The sequence below is a fragment of the Microcaecilia unicolor genome, chromosome 2 (genome assembly GCF_901765095.1).
Source record: "Microcaecilia unicolor chromosome 2, aMicUni1.1, whole genome shotgun sequence".
NCBI lineage: Eukaryota > Metazoa > Chordata > Amphibia > Gymnophiona > Siphonopidae > Microcaecilia > Microcaecilia unicolor.
In genome coordinates, this window is record NC_044032.1 from 592,165,093 (window position 1) to 592,183,639 (window position 18,547).

At 41.8% G+C, this 18,547-nt stretch overlaps 1 protein-coding gene across 4 annotated transcripts in view; it reads right to left on the reverse strand.

Annotated features, from left to right (window-relative positions):
- The window catches only part of CLCN3 (chloride voltage-gated channel 3), a 215,168-nt gene that overhangs the window by 95,478 nt on the left and 101,143 nt on the right, over positions 1 to 18,547 (reverse strand). The gene's annotated exons all lie outside the window — the stretch shown is intronic.

The window sequence follows — 18,547 nt, forward strand, 5'->3', positions numbered from 1 at the left end:
GAGAGGGTGGTGGATATGTGGTAATGGAATTCAAGCATGCTTGGGATAAACACAAAGGAATCCTGTTTAGAAGAAATAGTTACATGGGCTCTTAGCGGAGAAGTGGCGATGCCGGTAATTGGGAAACAAAACAGGAGCTGGGCAGACTTCTACGGTCTACACCCTGATCGTGATGGGATAGGGATGGGCTGGACTGTAAATTTTAAGGGGCTTCGACTTTGCTTCAGAACTCAGTACAAGAACAGTACTGGGCAGGCTTCTACAGTCTGCGCCCTGAGAAAGGCAAGGACAAATCAAACTTGGGTATACATATAAAGTATCACACACCATGTAAAATGAGCTTATCTTGTTGGGCAGACTGGATGGACCATACAGGTCTTTACTCCATTTGAATGCAAATTTATTTCATGTATATTCATGCTTGGGTGTGTCCTGAGGATTGGGTTGAGCACCCCCACCTTAGAGGGAACAGTGCTCATAAGTGGCCTGTGGACCTTACATTGAAGATCACTGGTTTAGAGTAGTTAGTACTTCACAGTAACAGAGAAAGTCATTACCTAATCAGTTCTAAACCAAAAGGAAAGAAAGAAACTAAAAGGATTATGAGTCAATAATCAGTCAGACGTTACAACATTAATTGGTGTTTATTAGGTGTTTATTATTACTCTAGGGACTTTTCAATTAAATTAACTGCCAATTATCAATTGGTTTGAATAGTTTCACTTTCAACAGCTAACACTTTATAACCCTTTATTCTTTTACAGGAACAACTAGGTCTTCCCAACAACAGGATAAAGATCCAAAATATCAGATAAGTATTATTATTCAACTAGTTTAAGTTTTGCTAACTTTGACTCCAGGAGAAAATGTATCTTTCTAAGAAATCACTTTGTGTACAATTTTTGTCTTTCAGAACTCTACAAATCAGGATCTTCCCTATCAGATAAATCATACTGTGTCAATGTTCTTTCTTTGTTTTCCAGTTTTGTAAGTACACTTATCTGTACAAACTGTGGTCTCTCTTGAGTCTTCTCTCTTCACCTTACACCCGGGCCCTATGGACCCAATTTCAGGCAGTTATGCTGAGGAAACAACCTTAAAATTAAGTCTCTGTTTCTTGGGATTTTCAATAAAGCTCCAGTCACCACCCATACAGTACCTGTCATTCGCTGCTATATTACCCAGTCAGTAGGCCAGCACTTAGCCCTTATATGCCAAACCTAGGCTTTGTCAGCCCACTTAAAAAAAATAACTGTTCTGGAAAGAAAATATTCTTTTTCCCTCTTCCGTGACCTCACTCCAACCTTAAAAACAAGAGCTCCTATCACAGCTCCAATCACTCTTACACTCACTCACAGTGCTTCCCAAAGTGGAAGAATATAAATTTATTTTTCTTTAAAAGAAAATCACTTCTACAGCAAACACCAGTGCTCCTTTAAACCCCCAAGCTCAGGAATACTAAATTTAAAATCAGCTGGCAACCTTTTAACACAAATTTTCTCTCTGTCACACAGAGCTCTCATACATGCATCCAACCTCTCTGAGATCTTCAGCCCCTCTGACAACAGTCTCTGAGCAGCTGTTGTTAGGGGTGACAGGGACCGAGTCACCAGCTGACCTCCGGTGGCCACTCGGATTCCATTCCACAAAACTTTGAAAATCATGGGCCTTAACTGTAAAGTCCAAAGTCTCCATTTTGATCCCAAAGAAATCAATGGCAAAAATAAATTTTTACCCAAATTAATACAAAAAGTTCCAAAAAATTCACTCAAAAGGTCCTGTTATCCTAGAGCCCATCAAGTCACACATTCCATATTTTTTTCACAAATTTTATTCCCCATTTACAGATGTTAACCTACTTTTTTCAAACATTACCCCCAAAACCTCAAAGAACCGGAGACAACCTCTTCAAAAACATTTAGAAATGTCCTCCAAATGATGCCTACAAAAATTAAAAAAAAAAAAAAAAAAAAGGTCTAAAACCCAGAAATACACCAAACCAAAACCTTCTCATTTCCGCATTAAAATGATTTTTGCCAAAAATTTAAAGGTACTAATCCACCTCAAGAAGTTGTCAGGAACCCAAAACTAACTTTTACAGGTTACCAAAAATTAACCCCTTAACTCCCAGCCGAATGGGATTAAAATAAAACTAAATAAAACCTTGGGCCACCAGACCCCTTACCTTGACCCCCCACCAATGACATGGATCCCAACAGACCCCAAGCGACCGTAGGAAAGACGACCGCCAAAACCGCAGAACTGAAGTTGGTAGGCCTAAAAATCGAGGCCCTGGCTTCAGTTTGGATCTAGTTGTGTCTCCGGAGCACTATTGCGCATGTGTGGAAAATCGTGCACGCTCCGGAGACCCAACCAGGCCACGACCGGACATTTTCTTGAGCGCTCCCAGTCCTAGAAGTTCATTTCTCTGTGGACGGTCGCACCAAATGCGACCTCCCTTCAGAAGCCCCGAAATGCCTCCAGAGCCCTCAAGCCCTCTCCTGCTGGCCAATGAATTCAGCAGCCCACAGGACTCCATGGAGGACTCAAAACAACCCAAAAAACGCAACTCCGTGAACCCCCTCCCCAGGTAAAAAAAAAAAAGCAACAAAACAAATAAACAAGACAACATTTCTCTCTCTTTTTTTTTTTTTTTTAACATACCACTGGTTACAAGTGCACGTGGAGGACTCCCGTTCAGCTTAGAGGGAACAGCGTTTATGAGACCTAAGTGAGGCCCCTGTTGTCATCACTTCTTTTCGGCTGCTCCAACCAGAGGAAGAAAGTCAGAAATCCATCCATGGGAGCTCTCTGGCTCAAACCTTTGTTTTCCCTCCTGGCCCCTTGACTACTGTGGTAGTCCAGAGTTTCCAAGTCCACCCCACTCTTTCTACCCATCCAAGGATGTCTAAACATTGGTGGAAGCCTTCCCAAAGTGGTACTGCCTCCTTAGGACACAGATGGCAGTGGCACCACAACCAACTTCACAGGTATAGTTTGTGACAGTTGTCAGTCATGTCCTGGTGGCTCTCTACTAACTCCATTCACACCAATGCAGGCCTCAAGTATACATGCAGTGGAAAAGCTGTATCAAAATGCTCCTCCCCTGCTACTCATCTCTGTTGGCTCCAGCATTCAACTGCAAAGATAGGAAGAGCTCTGGCAACACTCTTCCACACCTGCCTCTGTCACGGCTCCTTTCCCTGAGCTCTCTGCCACAAGGGCTAGGGCCAGGACGCAGTATCCCCTCCGTACCACCCAAGCACTCACTGTCAGGTACCAACTACCAAATACAGGAAATATAAACAGGTGATTAAGACTTGAGATTTCTGATGAACTGTGCAGATTTTTACATTTTACCATTGGTGAGCCAAAGTTGTCCTGGAACTATTGCTTCTACAAGGTGTCTGGAAACAATGGGACCCCGTATACAGTTTCAAAATACTTTGCAATTGTTAAAACATTTAGTTTGATCTTTGAAATACATTAATAAAATGGGGGGGGGGGGGGGGGTTCTTAGTTAATTCATAATTTGTATTCAGTGTGCTCCTTCAACCTTGACATATTAACAAAGTTTTTGATGCCACTGAGCTGTTGGCTCAATTAATTCTGGGGTTCCATTAATTAAGAGCTCAACTGTTTTATGAACTCTATTGTGCTGAAGCTCCATCCTGTTGGAAAATAAAGTACTCAAAATATCTCAAATTTCAGGCAGACATTTCTGCTGCAGTAGAACGTTCTGTACTATTTGGAAAAACATTGGGGGAGGGGGGTCCTGTTTTTTCTAGATAGTGTATATATCAGCTTCTCCTTGATAAAAAAAAAATCTGCATGGGCAAACCACTGTAAATGTTGGAGATAAAAAGTTTTAGGATGCCAGCTTAGAAAAGAAGTTTATGAAATGTACTTGCTTCTGTTACTAAGATAAACAGATCTTTAATAAAACAATTGGTAAAGATTTTGTTGATTTACTTTATTTGAAGGAAGTTTTTTTTAGTGTATGATGATTATAACAATTCTTCAGCTTCTATCTAAAGAGGATATGGTTTTGTATTGAGTATCAAGCAATTTCAAATGGAAAGCAAAATATCTTATAACTCACAATATATTAAAAACTTTTACTACAGACTGATAGAGGAGACACTCCATCAAGATTTACCATCAAACATATAAACAGCAAGTGACCAACTCACCTGCAAATGCGCAATAGAGTCACTCAGAACTCAAAGAGTGTAGATTCCAAGCCCCGCCTCCACCAGCAGTACAGCCCAATAGGGAGGAGGGCTTGGACATGGGCGTGGAAATCGGAGAGAGCAGGGAGGGAAGGAGGGGGTGGAACTGAGGGAAACACCTGGGGGGAGGGCAGGGGAGAGAGCAGGGTTGGTGGACCCGGGGGGGGGGGGGGGCATAGGAAAACAAAAAACTAGCCTGTTGTTACTGGCTTAACGGCTAGTACTTAATATATAACAAAAATAGAAGTCTCAGCTACCCGGGGGAGAAGTTGAAGACTCTTCCACTCAGGGCCGCCAAGAGACTGGGCTGGGCCCGGCCACTGCCCCCTCCAGGCTGCCACACCGCAGACCCCACCTGCCCCCCCTCCGTCTGCCACTGGGCCAGGCCACCTGCATTGAAATCATCACAGTGTCATGGAGGTGACAGGTGAGGTGCTGTGATGATTTCAATGCGGGGGGGCCTGGCCCGATGACGGACGGTCGGCGGAACCGAGAGCGGGTGAGATCAGAGACTGCGGCGCCAGACCCCCCTTGGAGGCCCGGGCCTGGGGAATTTTGTCCCCCCTGCACCCCCTCTTGGTGGCCCTGCTTCCCAATCAGGTTTATTTATCACTGTGTTCTGTAAAATTATTGTAAAATCAGCAGTGGAAACCTCCCCTTGGGAGAAGAAAAGAGTGCTGCAAAAAACCAGTCCCTTAATAAAAAAAAAAAAAAAAAAAAAACCATCGACACGGTGTTTGCTCAAAAAAGTCTTATACTTTTAGAGCTACAAAATCTGTCCCAATGAATATATGATACTGAGTCAATCCCTAAAAAATACTGGTAGAACGTAGGGGAGAAACCTGGATGTCCACGGAGAACTTTCTAAAGCATTGCGTCTGCCTTCAATTTCATTTAGAGAGTGGAACAGAAGGACTCAGTATAGGCTGCTCCTGCAGTCCGAGCTAGTTTTCAGCGAGTCATACCGCTAAATGCGGCTCACTTGTGCAGCTCTATACATCATTGCTTGTCCTCCAAAGGAACTAGAGCGACGTGCTAGAACAGCTAAGTGCTAGCGGCATATGTGCTTGGAGTTAAGCACAATACAGCGGGGCAGTTTTTATATCGCTAAAACTACAAGACAATTTTGAGACTGTTTTGAGCAGACACCTAAGTCAATGGATTTTTTTGTATTAAGGGACTGGTTTTTGCAGCACTGTTTTTTTTTTCTCCCAAAGGTAATTTGTTTCCCCTCTGCTGTTTTTCCAGTCATTTTACAGAAGCCAGTGATAGACAAACCCAATTGGGGTTAGCGTAAAAGTCTACAACTTCTCCCCCAGGTAGCTGAGGCTTCTATTTTGTTATATATCTTGACGGAGTCTCTCCTCTAACAGTCTATAGCAAAATTTTGAATATATTGTGAGTTATGTGTAATGAGTATACCTTTTTTTTCCAGAAGTTTCTTGAATTGTGGTTAATGTTTCAGCATTAATTTGCTTCCTGGGAACGCTTTATTGTGCATAAGAGGTAACTGGAATCCATAACATTAAGTGAACTATACTTGGCGCACTGTAGCTATTGAGAGCTAATATACTACACACCCTTCAACAGAGAAACCAAGAGTCTCCAAACCTTTGAAGAAAAAGGCTATATAGATCACTTCAAATCACTGAAAGATGTAGTAGCACTGTGGCAGTGTCCCCATTGTAGTATGCTGAGCAGGGTTGGGGAGGGAGGTTCTTGCTTGGAGTTTGCAAAAGTCTATCATGGCATATTACCATTTTCTTCTTCAGCAAACAGAATCTGGGAACCCCACCAGCTTACTTGCCCATTAAAAAATATATATATAACTTCCGCCATGGGCCAGATTTAACAGCAGGAAAAGCATAGACAGCCAGAAAAATGAACTCCATGGGCTGTAGTTTGGGGACCAGCAATGCTCTCTCCCACCTTCAATCTTGATCATTCCCGTTCTCTCCCTCCCTATTTCATCTATCCTTTCCTCTACTCCACATCTCCTTCCCACTTGAATTTGAAGCAGTTTACAGTGCTAACTCCATCCTGTGGGGCCAGGCTCTCTTGAATCTTAGCAACTACAGCATAGCAATGACTATTGCACATTAATTTTTTACATGGCAGAGCAGTTACAGCACAGGGCTGACAACCAGGGAAGCCCAGTTCAAATCCCACTGCTGCTCCTTGTGATCTTGGCCAAGCCACTTAACCCTCCCCTGCCTCAGGTACAGACCAATTATGAGCTCTCTGGGGAAAGGAAAATACCCAGTGTACCTGAATATAATTCACCTTGAGCTACTACTGAAAATGTTATGAGCTAAATCCAAATTAATGAATATAAACCAGAGTAAATCCAAATTAATATAACCAAGAAAATTAAGTAAACATTTTCTAACTTACTGGCATCTGTTTTATTCCTTCTACCTTTCCATTCGTTTTCTTTTCTCTATTCATGTTATCTTTCTTTCAATCTCTTCATTTTCACCACCTTTCTTTGCATCCAATGCCTCATTTCTTCCGCCTCTCCTAACTTATGCTATACTATAAATGTCTTATATTTTGCAATCTCTCCAACAAGATTCATCACGGATTACAATACAACAACCAAGTCCAATCGGGTGGAATTACCTAGTATAGACAGAGCACAAATTAAAAAATTAATATAAACAAACCCTGAATCACTCTACATCAAAAATTATATGATCCTTCAAACATTTTCTAAATAAAAAGTAGGAATCAGAACATCTGCTATAATTTGGTAAACCATTCCAAACTGGCAGCCAGATATTTAAAAGAGGACTCAAAATGATTTTTCCATTTATTAATTTTACCACAAATACTTCCAAAACTCCCTAATAAGATCTTACTTTGTTACAGCCTGAATTCCTTACTCATAAAAGGAATGTAAATGACTGCAAAATATCCCCCAAATCGGCCCAGCCAGTCTGCCTAATTCGGATTATTCCACTATGGATAAACAAACCTCCGTATGCAAACCAAAACAAATTCCCATCCTTTTGCCTCCACAGCTTCTAACAGCAAAAGATACTTACCTGTAGAAGGCATTCTCCGAGGACAGCAGGCCTTATATTCTCACATGTGAGTAAACGCGAGCCATGATGACCAGTCCAGAACTTCTAATCAGCTTGTTAGATCTTTGTGGAGAGTGAGTCATGCTCCACTGCACACGTGTGAGTGCCACCCTACCCACCACGAGAGCAAAGGACCCACAGTACAATAGTATAGCATATGAAAACAAAAACATGAGACAACTCCAAGTGGAGGTGGAAAGGTTGTGAGAATATAATGCCTGCTGTCCTCAAGGGAGGGTGGAGTTGGATTCTAGACCCCGAACTGATTCTGCAGTACTGTCTGTCCAAAATGACTGTCAGGTCGGGTGCCCTGCTCAAGGCAGCAGTGAGATGTGAATGTGTGGACAGAAGACTACATTGCAGCCTTGCAAATTTCTTCAATGGAAGCTGACTGCAAGAGGGCTACTAATGCAGCCATGGTTCTGACATTGTGAGCCTTGACATGACCCTCCAGGGTCAGCCCAGCCTGGGTATGACAAAGAAATACAATCTGCCAAACAATTATGAGATTGTGCGTTTCCCGATGGCGAACCCCAAGACAATCGACCAATTCAGATTTAATTCTGACACAACCTTATGCAGGAACTTAGGGTGCAGAGGATTATTCTGTTGTGATAAAACCTAGTATAAGGTGTATCTACTACTAAGGCATTAAGCTCACTGACCCTACAAGCTGAAGTAACAGCCAACAAGAAAATGACCTTCCAGGTCAAGTACTTCAGATGAGAGGAATCCAGTGGCTCAAAATGAGTTCTCATCAGCTGAGTGAGAATGATGTTGAGGTCCCATAACACAGGTGGAGATCTGACAGGGGTTTTAGACAAAAGAAAACCTCCCATGAAGCAAACAAGTAGAGGCTGTCCAGAGACAGGCATATCTTCTACATGTTGAGGATAAGAAATAATCGAACTACTACTACTACTTATCTGAGGTGAACCCTTTTGGAGTTGGTCTTAAGGCCAGACTCAAAAAAAGGTATAGAAGGTATTCAAGCAGAGTTTGTGTAGGGCAGGAAATGGGATCTAGGGCCCTGCCCTCACACCAGATGACAAACCTCTTCCATTTAAAAGAGTAACATCTCTTAGTGAAATCTTTCCTGGAAGCCAGCAAGACCCAGGAGACACCCTCTGGAAGAGACAAGGAAGCAAATTCTAGGCTCTCAACATCCAGGCCATGAGGGCCAAAGACTGGAGGCTGGGATGCAGAAGAGATCCCTTGTTCTGCGTGATGAGGGTCGGAAAACATTCCAACCTCCACGGTTCTTCAGACGATAACTCCAGAAGAAGAGGGGAACCACATCTGTCGGGGCCAGTAGGGAGCAATCAGAATCGTGGTCCCATAGTCTTGTTTGAGCTTCAGCAAAGTCTTCCCCATGAGGTATGGGACGATACACATACAGGAGACCTGTCCTCCATTGCTTGAAACCTGGAACAGAACTGAGGGACTCTGTGATCGACCTGAGTGGCAAAGAGATCCACCGAGGGGGTGCCCCGTGCTTGAAAGATCTTTTGGGCAACACCCATGTTGAAATACCACTTTTATGGTTGCATGACTCTGCTCAGTCTGTTGGCTTTGCCCACCAGATAAGAGGCACGAAGAAGCATACCATGCTTGACAGCCCAACGCCACATCCAAATGGCCTGCTGATACAGAGGGCATGAGCTGATGCCCCCATGCTTGTTGGTGTAATACATCACAACCTGATTGTCTGTTTGAATGATTGCATTTGGTGAGTCAGCCAATCTCAAAGTCTTTTAATCGTTCCAAATAGCCAAAGCTCCAGGAGATTGATCTGGCGATCTGTTTCCTGGGTGAACCAAGCATCTTGAGTGTGAAGCCCTTCTACATGAGCACCCCACCCCAAATGAGATGCATCTGTTGTCAGCACTTTTTTGTGGCTGAGGAATTTGGCATGGAAGTCCCAGACTCAAATTGGATCAAATGGTCCACCACAAGAGGGAGAGAACAAGCTCCAGGGACACTCGGATGACATCCTCCAGATATCCCATGGCTTGGTACCATTGAGAAGCTAGGGTCCACTGGGAAGTTTTCATGTGAAGATGAGTCATGGGGATCACATAAACGTGAATGCCATGTGGCCCAATAACTTCAACATCTGCCGAGCTGTGACCTGCTGAGAGGTTCGAACCCAAGAAGCCAGTGTGACTAGAGAATCCGCTCTCAACCCTGGGAGGAAGACTCAAGCATTCTGCCTATTGAGCAGGGCTCCAATGAATTCCAATTGCTGGACAGGATGAAGATGGGACTTGGGGTAGTTTAAAATGAACCCTAGTAGCTCAAGCACCCAAATAATCCTCCCCATGGACTCAAAAGCACCGTCCTTTGACGTGCTCTTCACCAATCGTCAAATAAGGAAACACATGGACTTCCCAGTCTGTGCAGTGATGCTGGGACTACCTCTAGACATTTGATTAAAACCCTGAGAGCTGACATGAGGCGCAAAGGCAACACAGTACTGGACGTGCTGTGTTCCCAGCCAAAATCGCAGATACTTCCTGTGAGCTGAAAGTATCTCAGGATGTGTGTATAAGAATCCTTCAAGTCCAGAGAGCATAGCCAATCATTTTCCTGAATCATGGGGAGAATGGTGCCCAGAGAAACCATCCTGAACTTTTCTTTGACCAGTAATTTGTTCAGGGCCCTTAAGTCTAGGATGGGATGGATCCCCCCTCTCTTCTTTTGCACAAGTACCTGGAACAGAACCCCACTCTTCCTCCCCTGGTGGAAAGGCTTGACTTCATGGTCCTTTAGAAGGGCAGAGAATTCCTCTGTAAAGTACTTGTTCTGAGAGCTGAAGTGATGAGCTTTCGGCGGGCAATTTGGTGATCTTTGCACCAATGCAGGGCGTAACCAAGACAGACTATTTTAAAAACCCACTGGTCGGAGGAAACAAGGGGCCTTACTTTCATGGAAAACTTCAGGCTCCTCACAACCAGCAATTCATCCGATATGGCCATTGTTACTGTGGCTATGCTTTGCTGGAGCCAGTCAAAAGCTCACCCCTTGCTTTGACTGGGGAGCTGCTGGGCCTTAGATGCACGCTGTTGATGTGAATGAGAGCACCGAGGTTGAACCTGCTGAGGTGGGCGAGAGGAGGAGGCGTACCTATAATCTCCGCGAGTAGTAGGCACCCCTCCTTGACTTGCCAAAAAAGACCTCCTACAGGTCTTTTTATTCTTAAAATTTATCCTTAAAATCGAGTGTGGTACTGGAAGACTGGAGGGTGGCCAATGTAACGCCGATTTTTTAAAAAAGTTCCAGAGGAGATCCAAGAAATTATAGACCGGTGAGTCTGACGTTGGTGCCGGGCAAAATGGTAGAGACTATTATTAAGAACAAAATTACAGAGCATATTCAAAAGCATGGATTAATGAGACAAAGTCAACATGGATTTAGTGAAGGGAAATCTTGCCTCACCAATCTACTACATTTCTTTGAAGGGGTAAACAAACATGTGGATAAAGGTGAGCCGGTTGATATTGTGTATCTGGATTTTCAGAAGGCGTTTGACAAAGTACCTCATGAAAGACTCCAGAGGAGATAGGAGAGTCATGGGATAGGAGGTAGTGTTCTATTGTGGATTAAAAACTGGTAAAAGAAAACAGAAAGTAGGGTTAAATGGTCATTATTCCCAATGGAGAAGGGTAATTAGTGGGGATCCCCAGGGGTCTGTGCTGGGATCGCTGCTTTTTAACATATTTATAAATGACCTAGAGATTGGAGTAACTAGTGAGGTAAATAAATTTGCTGAGGACACAAAGTTATTCAAAGTCGTTAAATCGTGGAAAGATTGTGAAAAACTACAAAAGAACCTTACAAGACTGGGAATCTAAATGGCTGATGACGTTTAATGTGAGCAAGTGCAAAGTGATGCATGAGGGAAAGAGGAACCCGAATTATAGCTACGTCATGCAAGGTTCCACGTTAGGAGTCACAGACTAAGAAAGGGATCTAGTTGTCTAGTTGGCTAAAGCGGCTAGGCCTCTTCAGCTTGGAGAAAAGGCGGCTGAGGGGAGATTTGATAGAGGTCTATAAAATAATGAGTGGAGTTGAACGGGTAGATGTGAAGCATCTGTTCACGCTTTCCAAAAATACTAGGACTAGGGGGCATGCGATGAAGCTACAATGTAGTAAATTTTTTTAAAACGAATCGGAGAAAATTCCTCATTCAACGTGTAATTAAACTCTGGAATTCATTGCCAGAGAATGTGGTAAAGGCAGTTAGCTTAGCGGAGTTTAAAAAAAGGTTTGGACGGCTTCCTAAAGGAAAAGTCCATAGACCGTTACTAAATGGACTTGGGAAAAATCCACTTCTTCTGGGATAAGCAGTATAAAATGTTTTGTACTTTTTTGGGATCTTGCCAGGTATTTGTGATCTGGATTGGCCACTGTTGGAAACAGGATGCTGGGCTTGATGGACCTTTGGTCTTTCCCAGTATGGCAATACTTATGTACTTATGAGGCAGATGCAGAAGGCGCCCGGTGGAAAGTGAATGGATGGTGTTAGCATGTTTCTTGATGTCAGTGACCTCCTCCCCCTTTTCTCAAAAAAAAAATTGAGGATAATGTCTACAATATCCAGACTCCCCTTGCTCATTATACACTTTGGGTCACTCCATGCAGGTATCCCAGTCTTCTTAAAAGCATGATGCATACCACAGTAGTTAAAGTCACTAAACAGGTTAGCCCAATTTGGGACCAATGTGAAAAGCCAGCACATATGCAGCAGCAGTAGCATCTGTGAGGATTTACCACAGGATTCTATGTAGGCCACCCAAATTTGCGCGCAAATCCCGGATCCGCGCATAAACTGAGGCAATTAGGTGCCCACAATCAATTACTGGAGGTGCTGTGAGAAGACTTCCAGAGAGGGAGAGATCTTCATTGATAAGAATTTGCTGGAAAATTGTTTTTAATCTTGGGGAAAGGTAGACACAGAATTAAATAGGTAACTTCAAGAACTTTATTTTAAGTTACTCTGCTCACTTAGCAAAGAAGTTTAAAGAATAGTTTTTCTTAGCATATAAAATCTTTGTTACAGTTCCAGAACCTAGCATTTAGGGGGGCTATTTAACAATTACTATAGTATCAGTATAAAGCACAGCTAATAGGCATGGGAAGCCTCAGTTTAGAGAGGCAGGAAGTGATTCTGTAGCCAGGATCTGCCAGCCAAAGGATGCAATATCCTCTTGCACCAACGATGTGTGTCTCCAGGGGTTTCTGCCCAAGAGGGAAGAGTTAGAATAGTTGTTGTAGTTGGAGATTCGATCACTAGGCATGTAGATAGCTGGGTGGCTGGTGGATAACTTGTCTGACTGGTGCGAAAGGGGAGGACCTCATGTGGCACCTAGATATGATTTTAGACAGTGCTGGGGAAGAGCCTGTTGTCTTGGTACATGAGGGTATCAATGACATACAAAACTATGGGAGGGAAGTTCTGGAAGCCAAATTTTGCCTCTTAGCTAGAAAGCTGAAATCCAGAACCTCCAGAGTAATTTTCAGAAGTGCTCCACATTCCACGTGCAGAACCCAAGAGACAGGCAGAGTTCCAGAGTCTCAATGTATGGATGAGGCGATGGTGCAGGGAGAAGGGTTTTAGACTTGTTAGGAACTGGGCAACATTCTGAGAAAGGGGGGGGGGTGCCTACTCCTAAAGGATGGATTCCACCTTAACCGGGATGGAACCAGGATGCTGGCACTAACATTCGAAAAGGAGGTAGAACAGCTTTTAAACTAGAAACTGGGAGAAGGCAGCCAGTCACTCAAAAGTCAATGGTTCAGAACAAGGCATCTTAAAAAAATATCACCAAAACAGGGAAGACAGGGCATCCCAATAGTAAGATTGCAATAGAGACCATAGTAGACCAAGTATCTTTAAATAAGGAAGACAGATTTTCAAGATTACAAATTATCACCGTCAACTGATGAGCAAACTGTAAATAGGAACAAACATTGCTTGAAATGTCTGTATGCAAAAGCCAGAAGCCCAAGAAATAAGATGGGAGAGTTAGATATAATAGGCATCTCTGAGACCTGGTGGAAGGAAGCAATGAGATACTGTCATACCAGGATACAAATGATATCACAGTGATGGGGTGGATTGAATTAGTGAAGGGATAGCATTATATGTTAAGGAGGGCCTCGAATTGAATAGACTGAAAATTCTGAAGGACACAAAACACATCTTGGAATCCCTATGAATAGAAATGCCATGTGTAAAGGGGAAAAGGATAGTGATAGGAGTGTACTACCGTCCACCTGGCCGGGTTGAACAGACAGATCCAGAAATTTTATCAGAAATTAGGGAGACTAAAACTGGGGAACACAATAATAATGGGTGATTTTAATTACCCTGATATTGACAGGGTAAATTTAACATCAGGGCATGTTAGGGAGGTAAAATTCCTTGATGAAATCAAGAACTTCTTTTTGAAGCAGCTGGTTCAGGAACCAACAAGAGGGGGAACAATTCTAGTCCTTAGTAGAGTGCATGATCTGGTGCAGGAGGTAATGGTGCTGGGGCCACTTGATAACAGTGACCATAACATGATCAGATTTGATATAATCTCTGAAGTATACACAAGAAATCCAATACATTAGCATTTAACTTTCAAAAAGGAGACTATGATAAAATGAGAAGAATGATAAAACAAAACTTTAGAGAAGCAGCTACAAAGGTCAAAAATTTACATCAGGCATGGATGCTATTCTAAAATACCATCCTGGAAGCCCAGACCAAATATATTCCATGTATTAAAAAAAGGAGGAAGGAAGGCCAAACGACAATCGGCATGGTTAAAAAGTGAGGTGAAGGAAGCTATTAGAGCTAAAAGAAAATCCTTCAGAAAATGGAAGAAGGATCTAACAGAAATTAATGGGAAACAGCAGTAGGAAACTACTTTCATTTTATGTTCTTCTTAATGAAGAAGAGAGATGCAAGTTAAATCTGAAACTAAGCATAACCTAACCTTAAATGAAAGTAATAACATATTAACATCTATTTGAACAGTTAAGATAAAAGGACAGAAAATGATCAAACATCCAGTTAACAAAAATAAATACATTTCAATTACTATAAGAAATGGCAAGTCAAATGCAAAGCGCAAAGTGAGAGTTTGAAAAGAAGATTGCGTTGGCATTAAAAACACATAGTAAAAACTATTTTAGGTGTATCAGAAGCAAGAAGTCCCTAAAAGAAGCATTTGGACTACTAGATGATCAATGGGTAAAAGGGGCACTCAGGGAAGACAAGAGGATTGAGAAAAATTACAAGTGGACTTTACGAGACTGAGCATCCAAACAGCAATGACGTTTAATGTGAACAAGTGTAAAGTGATGCATATGGGAAAGAGGAACCCAAACTATAGCTTCATGATGCAAGGTTCCACATTAGGAGTCACTGCCCAGGAAAAGGATCCAAGTGTCATCGTTGATAATACGTTGAAACCCTATGCTCAGTCTGTAGTGATATCTAAGAAAACAAAGAGAATGTTAGGAATTATTAGGAAAGGAATGGAAAACAAAAAGGAGAATGTGATAATACTTTTCTACTGCTCCATGGTGCGGCCACGCCTTGAATACTGTGTGTAATTCTGGTCACCACATCTCAAAAAAGATAAATTAGAAAAGGTACAGAGAATGGTGACAAAATAATAAAGGGGATGAAATGACTTCCCTAAGAAGAAAGGCTAAAGCAGGTAGGGATCTTCAGAATAGAGACAGCTGAGGGGAGATATAATAAAGTACTGAGTGAAGTGGAATGGGTAGACGTGAATCGCTTGTTTACTCTTTCCAAAAATACTAGGACTAGGCAGCACACAATGAAGCTACTAAGCAGTAAATTTAAAACAAACCGGAAAATATTTCTTCACTCAACATGTAATTAAACTCTGGAATTCACTACCAGAGAATGTGGTAAAAGCAGTTAGATTAGCAGGGTTTTAAAAAGGTCTGAATAATTTCCTAAATAGAAGTCCATAAACCATTATTAAAGATGGACTTGGGAAAATCCACTGTTTATTTCTAGTATAAACAGCATAAAATCTGTTTTATTGTTCTGGGATCTTGCCAGGTTCTTGTGACCTAGATTGGCCACTGTTTTAACAGGATACTGGGCCTGATGGACCTTCAGTCTGTCCCTGTATATCTTAGAACATGTGCACCTAAATTTCATACAATACAACTCCAAAGGGAGCAAAGCCATGAAAGTGGAATGGGCAGGTCAGAGGCATTCCCATAAATTAGATTAGATGCAATGATATAGAATACCTGCAATTTGCATGCCCAACTGTCATTAGTTGGATTCCCACATTTACACAAACCTTTGGCAGGCCTAAATGCTCACACCTAAAGCTAGGTGTGAAATGCACACTAATCTAATATCTTATAAAGGAAGCTCTGTGCAGAACGCCTTTTGTAGACTACTAGCCTAGCGCAGTTCACCCCGGCTCCATTTACTGAATCTACCTTCAATGCCTGTTTTTTTCTTTTTTGCTGTGAGCATAAGAAGTACCCACAACTTTTTTCATGGCCCCCATGAACAGCATGGGTAAAAAAGAATGGAAGAGAAGATGGGAATACACACAGGTCTGAAAATAAAAAAAAAAAAAAAGAAAAAAACGTATTTGCGCATGTGCTGGAATGTTATTCCACACACAAATATTGGCATTGCAAAAATTGTTTTTGAGGAGCCAATATTTATATACAAATAACATTCCAGTACATGTGCAGATGTGTGCCACTTGGACATGTGGACAGTATTAGCTGCCCTTAGCGCAGTACGTGATCATAAGTTCTGCATGAATCGAATTTACATATAATTTGCTTACTGACTTGACAAGAAAAAGTTGGGTGTTATATTTGCATTAGAAGCTAAGCACTCAGTTATCAGTGTATGGCTCTAATGCAAGCTTTCCATATCAGCCTCTTTGATTCTGGAAGACAGATGCAGTCTTACCATAAATATTAAGGTCATAACTGCTGTTTTGTGCAGATTTAGTGCTTAATAAATCATATCATTGCTGTCAGAGTAATAACTGCTGTCCTGTGCAGGTAACCTCTATTGGCTGGCAGTGCCACTAGTTCATGTTTCAACTATTTATTCACTTTTTGAAAAGTAAGGATCCTGTGTTTACCCCAAGCCTTTTTGAAGTTCTCTAGTTTTAATCTGCAATATCCATTCCAGATGGGAATCCCAAGAATTTATCACTTCATGAAAACATATTTAATCATATTTTTTCTGAGTCAACCCTGAAATCTCCCTTAGAGCTTCTCATCACAAACTCTGTTGGAAACAGTATGCTGGGCTAGATGGACCATTGGTCTGACCCAATATAGCTATTCTTATGACTCTCTTCTACCTTCTATTATCACTTCATCAGTCTGTCTTCACTCAGGACAGAGACTGAGGCGGGAAGCCACAAGTCCCTTCCCGCAGTACAATCTGATGGCAACAACTATGGTCCTGAAAGGGCGATTTTCAGAGCAATGTTCCCTTTCTAATACTAAGTGGTAGAGGCAATACAGACTTAACTAAGTAAGAGTTCAGAAGATGTGAAGCCTGATTTTGCATAATGTATTTAGGTAGGAAATGGGATATCCACATCGGGTAGTACATAAGTATTGCCATACTGGGAAAGACCAAAGGTCCATCAAACCCAGCATCCTGTTTCCAACAGTGGCCAATCCAGATCACAAATACCTGGCAAGATCCCAAAAAACTACAAAACATTTTAAACTACTTATCCCAGAAATATTCCCTTTAATCATTTTCAAAAGGCTCACTTAATGCAATGCTTCTTGTAAAACATGTATAAGAATGCTGGGAAATGATCTATGTGCTACAATCTACATTTGCAAGAACAGCCATTTTAGACAGTACCACATTAAAAAAAAAATAAAAGAGCATCATCATTCAGGGTTTTGAACAGCCAAACAAAACCACACTTTAATATTATTGAGGCTGCTTTAAACAGCACAGAAATAAGCAAAATTTACTATCACTCATGCAAAGACCAAGCCCAAACAAATGGTTTGCCTCAGAGCAGGTGTAAATGCCTTCTGCAAAATCAGAAATGCAGTCATACTTTCCTGACACACCCCCTTGGAAACTGTACATGTTAACAGCAACTTTCTAAAATAGCACTTTACATGAATTAGTCATTTACATGTCTAATTGCCACTATTTAGACATATAAGATATAAAAGCTGAACAAGCCTGCTACAATGATCTCCTTGGGGCATAATTTACTAAGATTTTCTCCCACTGACAGAGAACAAGAGAAAAAGCTATAATCAGGCCCTTGATGGAAATGCTGCTTTGCATATTAAAACATTTTTGTTCCCCATACAGTGGCATAATTTTGAGTTTTCCAAATGGACCCACATCTCAATAACAAAACCTCAGTTATTTTTAGCACTAAAGACACAAAAGGTGAAAAAAAAACCGTATCCCCATATATCTTAGAATGCATTAAATAAGGTTTTGTAAAGATGAATATTTCACCTTAACACACAGGCTGCACAGAGTGCTCTTTTAACAATCCCTTGACCTAATCACTTTTTAAAAAACGAAAATAAATCTGCAAGATCTACAGTGGAAAAATTAATAAGTAACTTTACACATGTCAAAGATCAAATCTACTGCTCCCCATAGGAGCCAACTTTTGAAAATTATTGGTGGGGGGGGGGGGGGTGCTAAGTCCAGTGAAAATAACCCTTCCCTGGACACATAGAAGGAATTTTCTCAATAATTGGGGGGTGCTCAAGCACCCAAAGAGTCAGCTCCTATGCTGCTCCCGAGTCTTCTCCCCAGAGGCACGAAGAAGTAGTCAGCCGCCAAGTGAAGGAGGGAGAGTACTGCACAGTATTATAAACATTTTCAGATAAGCTGGATGGTCAGTAAAAACAGCCGGGTGGCACATCCATTCAAACGGTCCTGCCAATCTCTATACCTGACACCTGCAAAAGCTCTTTCCCATTGAAAACTACCCCGATTAAAAAAAAAAAAAAAAATCATCGGGTGTGAACAGGAAATGAAAAAAATAGGCCCTTGCAACACTCACCCAGCCTGACAATCAAAGTATCAGAATTGCAGGCCTGAAGAAGGAAGAAAACTAATAATCTACAAACCTGCTTTCAAACACGCGATTGTGATTCTTTTTTTTTTCTACAAATGTCTTTGCTAGGTAACCCACACAAAAGTGTTTC